The 19,325-nt window shown below is 30.6% G+C and overlaps 1 protein-coding gene and 3 long non-coding RNA genes across 5 annotated transcripts in view; 1 reads left to right on the top strand and 3 right to left on the bottom strand.

The window, feature by feature from the left end:
• LOC112459399 (octopamine receptor beta-3R-like) overlaps positions 1–19,325 on the top strand; it is an 89,170-nt gene that overhangs the window by 15,999 nt on the left and 53,846 nt on the right. The gene's annotated exons all lie outside the window — the stretch shown is intronic.
• LOC112459402 lies at positions 1,956–2,849 on the bottom strand. The gene is made up of 2 exons (XR_003041320.1): positions 2,707–2,849; positions 1,956–2,179 (listed from the first exon to the last, which is right to left on the bottom strand). It is a non-coding gene; the product is annotated as an uncharacterized LOC112459402 (long non-coding RNA).
• Positions 5,078–6,760, bottom strand: LOC112459404. Its single transcript, XR_003041322.1, has 3 exons — positions 6,605–6,760; positions 5,901–6,007; positions 5,078–5,190 (listed from the first exon to the last, which is right to left on the bottom strand). It is a non-coding gene; the product is annotated as an uncharacterized LOC112459404 (long non-coding RNA).
• LOC112459403 lies at positions 18,196–19,319 on the bottom strand. Its single transcript, XR_003041321.1, has 2 exons — positions 19,211–19,319; positions 18,196–18,246 (listed from the first exon to the last, which is right to left on the bottom strand). It is a non-coding gene; the product is annotated as an uncharacterized LOC112459403 (long non-coding RNA).

Raw genomic sequence — 19,325 nt, 5'->3', positions numbered from 1 at the left:
CGCATGATTGGTTCGCGGCGAAGTTCGGCTCGCGGTTCTGCTCGATAATGTGGACCCTCCTCATTACATGTGCTTATATACTGATATCCGCTATTGCAAAAAATTAAAAAAAAATCGATTGTTGTAATTTCTTTACAGATTTTTTCTCGTAGATTATTAAATGGTAGTTTCCATGTCACAGCAAATACAATTTTAGCATTTAGAAATAATTATTTTGTTACATTTTTTTTTATTATATTTGATACATACTGATTATTTTATAACATCTTTAAAATATTAAACATGGTTTCTTTGATTTTGATTTTATTTCTCAATGAAAAGATACTATATAAATGTATAAAATTAATAAAAATATATAAAAAGTATGTTTATGTATTCATATATCTGCATATTACATATTTTTATTAAAATTGTGGATTCCAAAATAAATTTCCAAATAAATTTCCAAATAGATTCTAAATTAATCAAAGAATTCATAGATTAAAACTCTTTCTGATTAAAATTATACATTGTGAATGAGGGAAATAATATAGAAATACACAAAAGAGCACATGAAACTGGGTCTTTGCACTCTACCGCCTTTTATTTTCGAGACAAGTGAAGCCAGGCGCTATAATGGCGTTTCCATAATCATATTCGTTTCCTCGAGTTGGTGAAAACGCTTTCGTGCAGTGAATGTATATCCATTCGCTTCTATACTGAAAGCTCTCCGAGAAGGAAAGCTTTAGAAAACCGGAAGTTCGTTATTCGCCCTTGACTGGATCGAACGAGAAGTTGTATTCTCGCGGCGTCCACGGTCAAAGATCATTGCCTCTCTCTCTCTCTCTCTCTCTCTCTCTCTCTAAATTATGCCCTAAATATTCTGTTATTTCTATTTTATGTCTGGATTTTATTAATTGTTGTATTGTCGCAGAACAATTCGTCTAGAGACAAGAACTGGAGGAAATTGTTCGGCCATTAGAATATATTGCTTGTCAATTGCAATGCATGTGTCATCTTCTTAGATCGACATATATAATAAACAATTCTAAATATATAATATACAAATGTAAAAATATAATAAAAAAATAAAAAAAAATAAAGATATTATAAAAATGTAATTCTCTTCAAATTAATAATTTAAAAATTTGTAATTAATATAAAAATATTATATTATTTAATTATATAATAAAAAAGTTAATACAGTTTAAATATTCTTAATTATTTTAAAAATTCCATCAAGTCATGTGAAGAACATTAAACGCTGCCCCTGAAGAAATACCTTGGAGATTACAGAGCTAGGTAGATCTTGAGATTTCGGTCCCGTGATCCTTGAGAGGATTTCTGATACACCGAAAATGGAACGACGTCCCAGTCTCGTAATCTCTGCGGGGTTTTCTTTCCCATCTACTATCAATCCCACTTTTTCTTTTCATACGTCTGCGGATAGGCTTTGTCTCGATGGCGTGTGCTCGGTTTCCAAAGGGGGTATAAATTGCCTAAAGATACGATCCTTGAAGCGAATAGGAAAGACCTAGTTTTGCTGTTAACCGAGACTTAGATAAAGTAAAAAAAAAAGAACAAAGTGAGACAGCGAGCTTTGAGCAAAATATTTATGAAGATTGCTGATTGTTAATACATATATGTTGAAAAAGTATTTCCAAAGTTTAGAAAAATTGAGTTTTAGGGAATTTTCGAGGATTTTTAATGCTCACTGTGTCCAAAACTGAGATTTTAATTTTACGTTCTGTGAAGAATTAATTTTAATCACTCCTGATTTAAATTAATTTGCATTTATTAATGTGTATGTGTATGTGTTCGTTAGCAATCAAAACAAACATTAATAGATATTATTAAGTTAATATTATCCGTATTATTTGTTAATATTGCTGTTAATATTATTGTTCTAATATTAAATGGATACAGATACAAACAATATATTAATTTTATCAATTTATTAATTTTTTACATTTCTCTTTCTCTCCCTCTCCCTCTCTCTGGCTCGTTCGTTCGAGATAAATTACATTTAAGAAAGCAGAAAAGGGGAGGACTTTAAGGGCGAAATTATATATAAATATTAATTAAATTTCTTATTTGTATGATTAACATTTTATCCGAGACATTCATTTTGGAATAACAATTTTGCATTTATTCATGTTTAACCTAGCCCACCACCTGCCAGCGATTGGATTGCTTTGGGCTGAAAAAATATAATATAGTATTATAATGTAAAAATATTTAAAATATTTTATGACAGTAAAATTATAATTTCATTAAAATGTTACACTAATTATAAAACAAATTCAACATTACGATATCATCACATATCAATGCTGAAGCTCTCTCTCTCTCTCTCTCTCTCTCTCTCTCTCTTTCATTTTTCAAATTAATGTAAAACCTATGATTTTATGTGTGTATTTTTAAAATCAACATATAAGTACTTCTGTAATTTCAGAATGCAACTTTCTAAAATTGTAGATTTCTTAATTTTTATAGTAGGTATAAATATCAGAGAGAGAGAGAGAGAGAGAGAGAGAGAGAGAGAGAGAGAGAGAGAAGTGCGTGTAAAAACAAAACATCAAATCGAGTTTAGAAAATTAAGAAATTAAGAGTACCTATAATAAACATCAACGTTATATATCGTTTTCCAAAAAATATTATTAAACTGATATTAATATAATAAAATTAAACTTAGAAGTAAACACACACATAATATCAATCGCTTACGTCGATAGCTTCTCCGGTAACTACGGTTGCCATCAATGCTGCAATCATCGCAAAGATGGTTATCAACTTTATAATCTTCATATCGAGCTCAAATTAAACAAGTTGCTGTATATTCACTTCACAGCGAAATGATTTTATATTCATTCGAAAACGTTTGACTTTATATATATAGGTATATTTATCAGATCGTGAATTATCTAATCTAACACATGAAAAAACAAATTATTACTTCTGCATGGAAAAATGTTGGTTTATTCAAAGACATCAAACACATTGTTGCACCTAATAATGCACATAAAACATGACTTTTATATTGAATACATGTTTTGATGAATGTGTCCGCTTTCATATATATATAAATTTATTTATTTCTTTATCAAAGTTCGTGCGGATTATATCAAACACGGAAGCAGTAATAATACATAGTTTTCTTAAACACACGATCGACAGACATGCAAAACACATAAACTTGTATATTCTTCGTGCACGAAATTTTTATCAAACAGTCGTTATAACTTTGATAGTTGTGTAGGGACCTTTTAACTCTATTTTAAGACATTCAAAACGGCATATTATTTTCCAATGCTTTTAAAATCCAAAATAGACTTGGAATAGTATAAGAACAGATTTGAAATATAAATTGCAATTATAGTTTAGGACTTTAAGATATAAAATTTAGTTTAGAACCAGCAAATATTGTAATATAATAACATATATTCTTTACAACACAATCTTATTTTCTGTTAAACTATACTCTTCATACATAATTTTCATATTTTTGATATTTTTCTTCTGTTTTTATAAAGATCTATAAAATGCTGGATACAGTATATATATAATGATAAAATCATTGGGAGCACTTTAGAATAAATAATCAACGATCTATACAAATAAAGGATATAGAAGGTTTGGGAAGTTTCTTGATTCACATACAGAAATCTCTCGATTATGATTGGCTGAATAGTCATGGAGTTGTTATATACCACAAATTTCGAGTATCGACGCCTTTATTCTATGGCTGCGTTCATAGTCTGATCTTATATTTAAGATTATCTTAACCCATTAACGACGAAGATCGTTGATTTTTTAACATGTTTTTGAACCTCATTTTCATGCCTGTAACAGAGGAATAAATGGATCAACGTTAGTGTTCCTTATATTTTTGGGTATGATCTAACAGAATAATTTGGGCTCAGAATAAAGAATTTCCAACTACAAAATTAAATATGGCGGCCTCTGTACAAAGAAATGAGAAAAAATTGTTTATTTTTAATGTTTATGATTTTTTTTCGGACTAAAATCGCGCAGAAATCTAGAATATCGCTCAATCATCGGTGCACAAAATTGTTGAAGTTCAACAGGAATTTTTTTGATATTTATGTTGATGACTTTTCCTTCCAAAATGGCGGCTAGAACATAAAAATATCCCCAAAATTAAAGTTTTTCGCTAATATCTTTTATTTATTATATTATTTGAAGCTTATTATGGGTTCAGATGATAATTATCGAGTCTCAACGACGGTTGACGCAATGATCAATTTTCAAAATGGCGGGTCCGATATGGCGGCCCCAAAGTGGCTAAGACTTAGTTATTTCTTGTATTTTTCGACGAATTTTTTATTTCTATGATCATCTTATAGGTAGAAATCATAATTAGGAAAAGTCATCAACATGAATATCAAAAAAATTCCTGTTGAACTTCAACAATTTTGTGCCACCGATGGTTGAGCGATATTCCAGATTTCTGCGCGATTTCAGTCCGAAAAAAAATCATAAACATTAAAAATAAACAATTTTTTCTCATTTCTTTGTACAGAGGCCGCCATATTTAATTTTGTAGTTGAAAATTCTCTATTCTGCGCCCAAATTCTGTTAGAGCATACCCGAATATATAAGAAACACTAACGTTGATCCATTTATTCCTCTGTTACAGGCATGAAAATTAGGTTTAAAAACATGTTGAAAAATCAACAATTTTCGTCGTTAAGTACGATCTCAAGACGCCATACGTTATCTATTTCTCGCTTTTTTTGAGGAGGAGGCAGCCCCTTCTTTCTATTATACGCCTATGATTGTATATACTATTATACGTTTCTTAGTTCATTAGAATTTAAAAATGAAATGGAAAGAGAATAACAAGTTTATGTGTTTTTTTGCATCATATTTTGAAATATCTATCAAACTCTATGAAACCATTACTTTACAATTTACATTACATAATAATACATACAAAATGGAAACTAATTAAAATGCAATTGTATTAATCCTAGAATTCGTGATTTTGTTACGACAGAATGGCAATTAGATCATGTAGGAAAGATAGAAAATTAATTGGATATAAATGGCAAATAAAATTTATTATTTATATACATATATGTAATTAATGCTTTATTGATTCATTTTGATATCACAATTTTACAATTTTGCAATTATTTGTGTTCCATTATCCAAGTTTATTTTTTTGATAATGAATACTATTGTGTGCTGAAATATAAATGTACATTTATAAATAATTTATATCTAATAATTAAAATAGATTATGTTAACTTAGAATGCTGTTATATACTAATTTTAAAACAGTTATAATGATATTATACGAACAATTTACGCATTTTAAATTTAACATATGAATACTTCTATAATTTCAGAATACCTATAAGTTCGTAAAATAATAAATTTTCAATTTCTATAATATAAACATTTAAAAAAAAGAAAGAATGGTATGTTCCGTAACGTACCGAAACATATAGTTTAAGATTGAGTATCATCCATACATAAACAAATACTATATATTTTTTTAGAATAATCTATATATTTATTTCTTCATCAAAATTTGTATGAATTATATCAAAGGGAGAAAAGGTAATGCAGCTTCGATAAAGTTGATAATTTTTTTGAACACAAGAGACATTAAAAAAACAAACTTATACCTTCTTGGTGTGTGAAATTTTTATAAAACGGTAATTATAATGTTAATAGTTATATGCAATGTATTGCGATAGAAGTACATATTATTATATTTTGAAATACTATAAAGATATTATACTATAATATATATATTACAAGACAAAGACAATTAAGGTATGGGTGTATTCATCCTAGAATTTGTGATGTTACGATAAAATAAAAATTAGAGAATATAGAAAAGATAGAAAATTAAAAATAGTATTATATATAATACAATTAATATTTACCATTTATGTAGATTTATTGGCACATCCATTTTGGAATCACAATTTTATAATTATTCGCGTTTCAGATTTCAGTTTTATTTTCCTGCCAGTGATGCTAGTACTTTAGGCTAAAAAATATTGTATACATTTTTACATAAATTTATGATAATAAAAACATATTGTAATATATTTGACTAAAATGTGTTTACAATAATATTAAAATAATTATAACGATACTGTGACTGCGTTTCGATATTCACTGCCAATACTAAAAATCTATAATTTACATCACGTATAGTATAGATTTTCAGTACTGGCAGTGAATATCAAAACGCAGCTTAAGTTGTTGTTGCATTTCTCTCTCTCTCTCTCTCTCTCTCTCTCTCTCTCTCTCTCTTTCTCTCTCTCTCTCTCTCTCTCTCTCTCTCTCTCACTTTGTCTGATCTGTTCAAGGTATATGAATTCACGTATTTTAAATTTATAAAAATTTTTATAGTAATATTTGTATAATTTTATAAATTAAAGAAATTATGAATTACTTAGTTTTTATAATATAGATATAAAAAAAGAATGTGTATAGAAACATAATTCATCGAGTATCTAAAATTAAGATTATTCAAATAAAAATTTAATGTTACAAGACTTTTTAAGAGTTAAAATATTACTAAACTGGCATTAATATAATAAAATTAAATTTAAAAGTAAACATAATATCAATCGCTTACGCCGAGAGCTTTTTTGGTAATTACGGTTGTCATCAATGTTGCAATTATCGCAAAGATGGTTATTAACTTTACAATTTTCATATTTTGTAGCTTAAGTTAAACGAGTTGCTGTATATTAACTTCACACGAGTGTGATATTCTATATTAGTTCAAAAACGTATGACTTTATATATACATATATACGATATATCATATATTTATCAAAGATAGTGAATCACCTAATGCAGAAAAAACGATTTACCGCTTCCAGGAGTTTGTCAATTTATCAGTATTTGAATACATAAAACGAATCGTTATATCCAGTAATGCATAAAACATGAGTTTATATATTAAATGCAAGGTTTGACGGATGTATGTGAGATATATCCGCCACATATATCTATGTATAAATATTTTATTTCTTTATCAAAGTTCGTGTGGCTTATATCTAATTATACGGAAAAAGTAATAATATAACTTTGAAATGAATTAACAGTTCTTTGAACACATACACAAACACAATCGGTGATATTATACATATATTAGTTTAAAAAACGTATGATTTCATATATGTATAGTATATACATGCATAGGCATATTTGTCAAAGATCGTGAATCATCTAATGTGGAAAAACGAATTACTGCTTCCAGGAGTTTGTCAACTTATCATTATTCGAATACATAAAACACATCGTTATATCCAGTAATGCATATAACATGACTTCTATATTAAATACAAGATTTAACGGATGTATGTGAGAGATATCCGCTATACACATATCTATGTATAAATATTTGTTTCTTTATCAAAGTTCGTGTGGATTATATCTAATACGGAAATAATAAAAATAAAACTTTGAAATAAATTAACAGTTTCTTGAATACACAATCGAGAGCAAAACACATAAACTTGTACTTTCTCAGAGTGTTAAACATGTCGTTATAATTTTAATACAATGCGACAGAAGTCTCTGACTGTTCTTACTATTTTTAGCAACTAAGAATCTACATTTGAAGCGGCACATTCTTTGTTAATGCTTTCAAAATCTAAGACAGTTTGGCAATAATATACGAACACAGATTTAAAATATCGATTGCAATTGTAGATTAATATGTCAAATTTCTTGGTAATAATTTTATCTTACCTTTCTTTTAAATTGTACATGGAGTGGCGCACATAAAACCGGCACAAAATACAGAGTAACAAAAAACTATTTGGAGCTAGTTTTATGCGTGCTATCTCTGATGTAGCTTTCATATATAATCTTACCTTCTATATTTTTCTTTTATTTTTGCCAAAATATGTAAGATCTTTGATAGAATATATACATATAATTGATAAGAGTATGTGACGTGGTATTAAAATCATTATTAATACTTTAGTATGTCCATCAATCTGTTTCGCATAGTTTTTTCGTAGGAAAAGGATTTATATTTCTTTTTTTCCAAAAAAAAACATGTCTACTCTCCAATAGTTTTTCTTCGATAAAACTTTTACACACCGCATTTCAATGATATTTTGATATTGCATACATTACATTTTTCTCAGTACATATTATGCTGAGTATAAAATGTAGACTATTCCATCGGTAAGGTGTCCTTTCAAATGCGGCTCGGAAATATGAGACAGCGCTATCCGGTTGGCGAGAAAGGTGAAGAAAAAAATGAAACTTAGCCGAAATACGTGAATTTTCGCAGAGAGAAATATTGTAATTTGAAAAAAAAAAAACAAAAAAAATAGAGGGTTCTCTCTTTCTATTATTCTGATACTTGACACGTTTTAGTGAGAGTCTCAAGTAACCGAAGAAAAATAAAAAGAGCAAAAGAAAAAAAAACATATATTTACCGCAATTTATTACTTTTATTGTTGTTTATTATTATCACGTATTTTAGCTTTGTTATTTATTATTGTACGCCAAGAGAATAGTTTTTATCTCTTCGAAAGTTTCGAAGTAGTACGATCCTGAACAAGCTATCCGAAATCTCGTAACGGGGTCCACATGTTTCGGCGAGCGGATTACGGCGAATCACGTACACGACGTCACGAGAGACGTTATCCCACGGATAAGAACTATTCGAGTCTTGCCCTTTTAAGCGGGAAGGTGCAAGCCTTCAAGGCCAAAGACCGAAAATAGCTTTAAACGGCATTGCAACAACTTTGCTAGTCGAGACTTGATGGAAAAGTCGATAGGCACATTATTAATATATAATCTAAGCCTTTACAACTCTACGGCGACTAATGCCAATTTTTCGTTTTCTGCACGTTGTTTACTGCGTTTGCCTTCTTGTTTTTTTTTTCTAATTTGTTTATAACTGTATATGCCGTTTACTGTATAATTCATTCAATCAATATACTAGTTATAAATATATATATATATATATATATATATATATATACATATATATATATACATAAATTTTAAGTTAAAATTAGTATGTATATTTTAAGTAACTATTAGTCCTAAAAATAGAATAAAAGGACGTTATAATTCAAATGCATGATGAGTTTTTTCCAATTTATAAAGAAATAAAAGAGACAAAATATATTTCATAATTTAAAATATAGTTTTAAAAAATATTGTAATTAAAATAAAAATTTAAATTAAAAAGAATTGACATCTTTGTATCTTGAGTATTTAACATCATAAACACGCCAACACACATCCAATACACATCCATATATTATCTACTTTGTTGCACATCTAAAATCTAAAGCAAAAAAGAAATGACATTTTCTCTATTAGCAAATGATATTTATAACCCAAACCGAGCAAAAAGTAACATTTTGTAGAACTATTTCAAACGTTTCATAAACTCTTTCTATTCATCCCAATTTGTGGCATTTGATACCACGTATACGGTATTCGGTGTATGTGCGATTGATGGCAAAATGTAGAGGAGAAAAATAAAAGGGAATACTGTGGGCGATCTCATCGGAAGTCAGTTGGAATATCGAACCGAAAGGTAGCAGGGTCATTGGCGAACGTCCAGAATTGACGCGCGCGTGGTTCATATCTCGATGTGTGCACCCTCGTAATACGTAACAGGATCGAATTGTGTGTGTCAACACAGAACTATAGACGACTTTGAGATACGTGGTAGAAATTAGGTCATCTAGGAGTGAGATTTAACGTTAAATCGCTAATCACGTTGCTCTTTCGCAGATTTCCTCTCTCTCTCTCTCTCTCTCTCTCTCTCTCTCTCTAAAAACCAGAACGATATCTGAGTTTGGAAAGTTAAATATTTGGTCAAACATTTATCTAGTGTAAAGTTCATTAACTATGGTATAGTTATACTTATTAGGAAATATACTCTCACTAATAACAATCTCATTATACCTTAAGGCCTTTAAGCAATTCTTAGGCAATCCTTAGGTAATCATTAAGTTTTATTCATTTTATGATAGATAATAATGTATGTAATATTTATTTTTATAAAATAATTTCAAGCATGAAATTTTTATATCTACGTTTTATTTTGAGTGAATTTAAATTGATTTTATATTTATTGAATAATTTTTATCAACCATCAATGTATAAAACAGGAATATTCTCGGCTTTTTTCAATTTTAACTAAATATTCTTTAATTTTAAAGAATACTACGTACAATTACGCCTACACACATTCCGTCGATCGGATAAAATATTTTTGTCTCTATTAGACTGAGCTAATTGTTAAAAAAACTCAATTAACGAACGCTATTGGATGAAACCGCGAAGAGTCAGCCTCTCGAAACGAGTCAACATTGCAAGGGCGGATATTCCGTACTGGCATAAGAGTCATTACGAAATACGTTGTGGACTTGAACAGTGAAATTGTCTCGCGTTTTTTTTTTCTTCTCTGGTTCGGGAAGCTGCGGAAGAAGCCGCGCGGTAGTCCTTCTTTCACGCTTGCCAAGTCAACCTTCGTAATCGTAGCCATGATTACGAAACATTAAGGAACACTTTTCCTATCGAGAGGAAGAAAAGTAATAACACTCGATGGAACTTTTATCCGTTCCTGACCTCGTTGTGTGAATGCTTATTTCCTAAAAAGGAAGGATTTCGAACAAAACTTTCTTTCTCTCGTAAAAATTTTACGTGGATTACCATAATCTATACGTATTCTAAATAATTAAATAATTGTAAAATATATTCACAAAATTTTATTACATAAATAAAATTTATACATCTATTAATCCTATGTCGTATAAATTTATACAACAATTTTTGTACATATATTTTACCTTTCACACACATCCAGATTTCATTAAAACATAATTTTAGGTTTACAGCCTTAAAATTATAAAAGTATTAGGGATAAATGTTGGAACATATCATGAATTGCATGATCGGGCAATGATAATAGAAACGTAACGGAGATAAGAGATACGGAGGAACTCAAACGGAACTATACAGAAATGAAACGTCAATTTTACTTTATGCTTCTCAGTAATCAGGCCGTTCCACCCTATTTGCTCGTGACGCATTTCTTCGTTTTTCGTTTCCAATATTTCCGCATTTCATCCATCCCCTCGTCGACCATCTTTACACAGTGTAAATAAATTTCAATACCGGACTTTAATAAGAAAATACTCAACGTAATTTTAAATTGAATAAGTAGTAAAAACATAATATAAATAATAAAGATTGCGAATCGATAGATAGATAAATTATTATATTTCATTACAAAATGATTTTAAAATATTTGGCTAACGCTAAATTATTGTCATCTTAGAATTTAAAATAGCGTATCCTATTAATTGTAACAAAATACAGTATTACATTGCAGCATTGGAGAAAAATCTTTAATTAAAAAATTGGCAGGTAGAATCCGCGAAATCCTTCTTACACATTACCGTGGCCTTCGTCTAGCGCGCTGCGGTTGCAGCTGTAACTACAAGCTGCAGCTGTAGATTCGATTTAAAGCGATGGCGCAGCCGGGGAAGCAGTTGAGATATAGAAAATTCACGCGGAATACAGAGGAAGACCGGTGTTGGTTTTCGCTCTTATTATTCTCGCGTTAATCTTACCGCTCTTATTTTCTCGCGCACTTTTCTATTTCCCGATCGCTTCTCATGCACCTGCGCTATTAAATACCAAAAGGACGTTTGTAAGTTCCATTACGAAAAACATCGCTCCCCGGAGAATTACGCGTTCTTCATGATATTTTTAGAGGGATTATCGAGAAATCTCATGCCATGGGTTACTCATGGGGGAATGCAATTTAACAAAGGACTTGCTCTAGGGATTTTCCCCTAAATCAAATCATAATAAGTCTGCCAAGATAGAGAAATAAAAAATCTAATGCGACATATTATTTACGACTGGAATAAAACTTTATTTTAAGACTCAGACACATATTTCATATTTATTATTAATTGATTATTGACTAGTAGTCTATAAAAGTTATTTATAAAAATTGGAAAAGAGATGATTTAAAAAAATCGAGGAAATATTTTGATAATACAATAATTGAGTCTCCTTTCCATATAAAAACCTATCCTTTTTTACAAACATCTCTGTTTTCATTGTTACTGTCGATTTATGGGTTAAGCATTAATATATTTTACTTGAGCTATTTGTTTTATAATTATTTCTTGTTTCTATCTTTTATTACACACACGCCATCAACTTTCTTGATGAATCTATGTTACTTTCGTCCCATGTTATGTCCGGCGAAACTAACAATGGAAAACACTCCATGTGCGCACTGTGAAAAGCTATGTAGAAGTTGCAAATTGGAGCTGACAGAATCGTTCCACCGCGTGTACGAGCCACGGAGGGATTTTCTATTCTCGCATAGGGACATCTCACACGTTTTCTCCTCTCTCTATCGATTCAGTAAGCGGTCCGTAAGGAAGAAGCGGCCTTAAGGGCGCACGCTCAATGGCGATAACCTATTTACCTATGTAGACCCGCCGGGACACCACACCGGGTGACTCATTTTCATCGATCCGCCGGCATCTCATCGTTGTGCAACTTCCGCTTTTCTCTCTCTTTCTACTTTTTTCCCTCAATAAGCGGGAAGCTTGGGCACCAATTAAAAGCTATCTCCAGTGATAAACACGCGAATTAAGCCTAGTGCAAATGAAAGATTTGTGTACAGGTTGTTCCAGATATATACTTGTTTTTTCATTTACCGATGCTTTGACCAACTGAGATTAACTTTTCTTTAACAAAAATAGACAATACATTTCTGAACTTATTTTATATTCAACGTTTAATATTTTTCATTTTACATATAATGTTAAAAAAAATTCTAAAGTTAATGTCACGATTAAGAAAATTTAGATTTTTGTGATTTAAAACTTAAAACAATGAAAAATGTTTAATTATTAAATAAACTATCGTTTTTTTTAAGTAATTAAGAATAACATTTTTTATTGTTTTTTCACATCCATAAAGCGCGACTCTCAATTTGCGACTCAAAAAATTGCAGGCAGTTTTGTAATTCTGTTAAAAAAAAATCAATTTCAATTTCACGCAAGGATTTGTAAATAAAAACTGGCACAGTAAACCTTGACACTTTTTAATAAGATCAAATATTTGTCATACAAACAAAATTTATAAGAAAAGCATTTTCCTTGATTTTTTTGGGCTTTTAGAAACAGTTTTCATACTCTTTTCAGCTTTCATTGCTGGAATCAGTTTATCATATCTTGCATTTTAGAAACTACTTAAAAAAATCATACACAAGAGTATTTATAACTGATAAATTTAACAGATAACAAACGTTATTTTATCTCGTAACTGGCGTGTTTATTTTGGAGTTGCCTTAACTATGGCCTCGAAACTTTATCATTCGCGGCTCTCTATTTATCATGAAAATATCTATAGAGCAGGGTGGAGCTCGGATGCGCTTTTTGCTGCCTTTCCAGAGCGAACAGTGAATGGCGCGTTACTTATTAAGGCAAACTTTGGCGCGCGGATACAAAACCGTGTTGGTATATGAGACTGTGTGTGTGTTTATAATCATTGAATAAAGTTTGGCATACTTTAGCAGCTTTCTTGGTCATGGAAGAAAAACTGTTACCGATACAATAGGTATCCTTTTAGGGAGCACAAAAGCATGAAACATTTTTTCTCAGCTTCTTTAATTGGATCTCCTTCTATGTCCACACTGTAAATCCAAGACTGTTATTTCTATACGCGTAAACGTCTAAAAATGACACATTTGACTGAAGCTCGTTTTACATGTTCTGCTGCGTGTTAAATTAACACGTTTAATTGTATTAAATTAAAAGTTAATACCTTCAACGGTGTTAAATGACGTGATTTAAAACGGCAAGAAATGTGTAAGAAGAGCTTCAGTTAAAATAACATACTTGGATTTGCAGTGCAGACATCTTGAGAGTCCATTTTTCTTATTAATAAGAAGCTCGCTCGAATCTTTCGAGGCGTCGCGAATTTATTTGACAACACTAAAGACTTTGCTTTCCTTGAGAGGCAATCTTATTTTAAACATCGTTATATCATGAAAATTAGTCCGTCGTTAATTCGCTGTTCCTGTACAGGATGGGAATAAGTTTATTATCCTGTAGCATTTGGAAGTTATAATAGACTTCTGTTTATCTTCACTATAAGATTATCTGTAGTATTCTACTCTCTTGGCCCCTGCAGATAGAATTATATCGATCTGCCAATTTATATTGGCAAGTACTCTTCTCTTGTTCTCGCAAGAAAAAAAACTTTCTGGTCTCGATATTAGGAAAAGCTTTGAACTTTGAACATACATTATATTTTATGCTTGCAAATGCCACAACAGAATGTAATATATACACATATATACACATACATATATTTTATTTTATCTATTATATTTCTATTTCTATTATTTCTGCTACAATTACAAAATACTAATATTTTTTACTATAAAATTTAATTCAGTAAAATTTTGATAATCGCGTAGATCCGGCCATTGATTTTCTTATTGTCGTTACAATTCCTCTTCAATACAAGTTCTCGCGAAAGGGGATTTCATCTGTTTAAACTCTCGCGATTGTCCTACAAGAAATCCCATCAAGTGGAAAAAACGCGTTTCTTTTTTTATCATTTGAAAATTCTATTGTCATCAACTAAGTATAAGTTATTTCTTTATGACGAGGAGGAATAAGAACATTTTCATTAAGCCGTAATGAGCAACGATGGAATTCGGGCTTTCGCAAGGGTTCGTTTCTTGCAAGATAGCGATTTCACGCGGATTGAGTCTCTCTCACATGACAACTCTCAACTGAAATAAACATTCCTTCGCTTTTCTTTCTTATAAGAGGAGGTGAATTTCTCTATGTCAAAAAAAAATGATACGAAACAAATCATTTGTACGAGGTAACTTTTCGTGTTTTCAAGGCGTTTTTTCTACAAAAAGAAGTAATGCTTTTATATTCATCTTCCAAACTTGGAGAAAGAACGAGAAAGTAACTTTCTACTTTCTATTATACACTTTATACAATAGAATCAATTGAATCCAACGGCATTCGCATAGCATTCTCTCCACTGAATAAGAGTAGTGACAACTTGTTAACATAAAGTTTAAAATTTCAGCGACGTTTATTAGTGCTCTGTAAAATTTCAAAAATTTCTATAACTTCTAAACTTAACGTTACAAAAACTAAGATATGTGCCGAAATAAATCTATAACGCATGTACGATATATCTGTGATACAGACTGCACACACAATCGATAATGTGCATAAACAGCCGTCCTGCGGAACATCCTAATTTGCATTATGACATCATTTTATCGAATTAATTAGTGCCGTTACATCGCGCATCGCCGCACTGCTTCAAAGTGCAACCGACAAAGCTCAAATATTAAACTATGCCTGCGATACGCCCCTTTTGGAATGTTTTCACTATATTACGTACGTACGTCACGGCATTTTGCCCCCATCGTCAAGCGGACAATAATTGTCATTAAATTAATTGTATAAAACAAAATAATTATTGGAATATTATAATAAATAAAATAAGTATATTATATACATAATTTTTTAAGTAATTATTTTCTTTTTTAGAGCTCCTTTTAAAAATTAACAATCTTTGTTGTGATTTTATATACTTTCAAAACTAGATAGAACTAAAACTAGAATTCTATTCAGATTGAAATTGCAGATTAATATAAAATTTAATGGCGAATCTCAAAACATCGATACTGCAATTAATTGCAACACGGATCTTTTAAATCTTACTGTTCGATATGTGATTGTAATTTCGTGTTTCATTTTTAACGTTAATTATATTTAGTTTCTTCATTTAAAAACTGTAAAAGAATTTTGCAAACTATTTAAAAAAAAATTAAATTTGATACTGATAAAAACAAATTTAATAGAAAATTATAATTAACGTAAATGAGCATAATAATATAAGTACATGTGAATATGTGTACACACACTCACAAATTATTTAATATAGAATTATTTTAATTAAAGAAAATCTTAGCAAAAAATTATTTCATTTATAAAATGTTAGATTCATTTGCTTTGAGTCAACGCAATCGGCAGTAATTCGATAATTGTTTACATGCCTTGCAAGCGGAAGTGATGATCGAATTATGCCGCCAGCAACTCATACTCGCGTATTAAATAAACAAATAAACGTGAAATTCAGTCGTCATATTACTGGTGGAGATGCGGGATATAAATATGTCGTTAATTAGCAGCTAAATTACTGCGCAATCCAGAATTCAGATATTTCAGTTATGAAATGCAGATAAATTCATAGAATGGCATTTTTGCTAATTTAATAAATATATTTTTGTATTTTATACATTTTTATGTATTTTACATTTTCTTTCTCTGTATTTTTCTCTTTCTTTCTCCCCCTTCTCTCTTTCTCTCTTTTTCTTTCCAATGATTAAAAAAAATTCTCTTTGTATTAATTTCTTATTTTTTACTATAGATTTATATCTGGAAATTTTATCAAAACAAATTAAAGAATCAAATATTCTATTTAAGAAAATTAAATCTTTAACTGTTATTTTTAGTAAAGTTTTTTATTTAAAGCATTTAAAATATTTAAAAGCTTCAAATATTCAGAATATCTGAAAAATAAGGGTTTTATTAGAGAAATAAATTCTTAATTCTTAAACAAGTTTAAATTTTCTTTATATGAAGAAAATCCAATGTAAAAGAACTTTAAAAAAATTTTTCTTTGTTAACCTATTTAGACTTTTTTAATGAAATAAAAAAATGACTTATGGAACTTATGGAACTTTCATAGGTATTTTAAAATATTACCTATAGAAAATAGAAAAATAAAAACAACATTATAATACATAGGACAATTAAAATTTACAATTTTGTGCTTAAGTTACATATTATTTTATTGATACGTTTATTTCGGTATCATAATTTTACGATTTAACAATTATTCAATATAAAATAATAAAATAATTACAAGCTTAAATACAAGCTTTGACGTATATGTGCGAGTGTGTCAGCTTATACCTATATCTAAATATTAATTTCTTTATCAAAATTCATGTGGATTATATCAAATAAACTGAGGACGAGCGTGGGCTAGTAGACAGCGCACTGGTCTATTGAGCCAACGATCCCGGGTTCGATTTCCAGTAGAGCTAGGAAAATTATATTCGTTCGTTCTCCTCTCGTAAGGCAATGGCAAACTACCGAGTATGTCTTGCTAACGGCGGTATTCATAGGCCGGTATTCATAATCAGATCTTATTTCAAGACCGTTTTAAGTAATATCTTAAGATGCTAATACGGCTCTGTGATTGGTTAATAACATCTTAAGATTGTACTTAAGATGGTCTTAAATATAAGAACAGACTATGAATACCGGCCATAGTCGGATCTTATATCTAAGATCGTCTTAAGTTTGGTCTAAAGCGGTCTTAAGACTCCGTCCAGCCAATCAAATAACCGTATTAGCAACTTAAGACATTACTTAAGACGGTCTTAAAATAAGATCCGACTATAAATACCGCCTTTAAAAGAACTTCTCTAAAAAATCTAGCCGTTCGGGTTCGGCGTTAAAACTGTAGGTCCCATATATAATGTGTATAATCCACGTGCGCGCAACATATTTATTTAAATAGTACATCGCACCCTTAGAAGAATACTGTCACAGTTCAAAAAACTTCGATTTTGAGTTAAGCCCATAAAAAGTACCTACGCTTAAAATGTTACCTAATGTGCTATAATACTGTCACAAGCCTATATACGAAATTTGCTACACGGAGCAGAAATCGTTATTTTTTTAAACCGGTTACGTTGCGGTCACTGGATAAATAGTATCATAAGTGAATTGACAAGTAAATCACATCAGACCTCTTGAAGAAACAGTATAAATTTTATCATAACAAAATATCATAATTGTAATTGCGTTAATTATCTTATAATTAAAAACAAATTGCTTTTTCTCTCTCCTCAAAAGGATGAATTTTTCCCGGGTTAAAGTTGTGGCAGTATTCTTTTAATAGTACATGTAGAAGAAAATGTAGACAATATTATCATACTTATAATAAGTATATTTATTTATTTATTTATTCGTACATCATAGATATAAATAATTATTTATATAACGCAGCAGCACAAAGCCTTGAAGCATAATTGTTTAGTTTCTTAAATTGTCAACTTTCTTAATTTTTATTTTAACCAGTTATTTTTTCTTCGGCTGCCTTTATGTAGTCGTAAAGGTGTGATGCAACAATACCTGCAGCCTACAAAGAAAGAAAAAACGGTAAAAGTTTACAATAACTTACACAGCTCGGATTACTTTGACCTTGAAATATGTTGTCAAGGACATAATACTGAGTAACTTTTCCTTATAACTTAATCGGCGGTCGCTTTTTATTAAAAAGTTATTAACAAAAAAAAGTTTGGCGACCTCACCGATTTCAATGACCTTGATATATGTTGTCAAGGTCATGACCCCGAGTGACCTTCAGAAGGTTTTAGCTGTTGCTCGTTATTCGTTAAAAAGTTATTAACAAAAAAGTTTGGAAAATACGTAGGTTAGATGACGCGCTTTACAAGTATTTAACTGTTTAAAGCGCGTCACTAATCTACATAGATTAGATGACGCGCTTTAACAGTATTTAATTGTTTAAAGCGCGTCAACTAACCCATGCGTAAACTATTTCGGGGCTACCGTACCACCCCCGAAAGCAGGGGGGGTGGGTGGGTGAACCTCGGTTCGCGTGAAAAATATATGCGTGAACTATTTCGGGGCTACCGCACCTCCCCCGAAAGCGGGGGGGGGGTGTGGTTGAACCTCGGTTCGCATGAAAAGTGTATGCGTGAACTATTTCGGAGCTACCGCACCTCCCCCGAAAGCAGGGGGGGTGTGGGTGAACCTCGGTTCGCGTGAAAAGTGTATGCGTGAACTATTTCGACATATATATTAGTCATTTATGCCTTCCAATACTCAAAATAGCTGCTATATTTTTCAAACTTTTTGTTTATAACTTTTAAATAAGCAGCGACCGCCGACTAAGTTATAAGAAAAAGTTACTCAGTATTATGTCCTTGACAACATATGTCAAGGTCAAAGTAATCCGAGCTGTGTAAGTTATTGTAAACTTTTACCGAAAAAACATATCAAATGATAGGTTTTAGTTCATGATAAAGCAATATTTTACATCAATGTAAAATTGTATAAATTGACAAATTGATCAAGCTTACGACATTAGCTGCAAATCCTTCAGGAGTTGCATCTGCAACTACGGTCGCAATTTGGCCCGCATGTTCGAAGGCTTTATCGAAGATACCTCTGAGGACCGGACCTGCAAGGGCAGGT

The sequence above is a fragment of the Temnothorax curvispinosus genome, unplaced genomic scaffold, assembly GCF_003070985.1.
Source record: "Temnothorax curvispinosus isolate PA1 unplaced genomic scaffold, ASM307098v1 QBEX01009828.1, whole genome shotgun sequence".
NCBI lineage: Eukaryota > Metazoa > Arthropoda > Insecta > Hymenoptera > Formicidae > Temnothorax > Temnothorax curvispinosus.
Note: the sequence above shows the minus strand (reverse complement) of the source record. Positions and strands in the feature narration are given on the sequence as shown.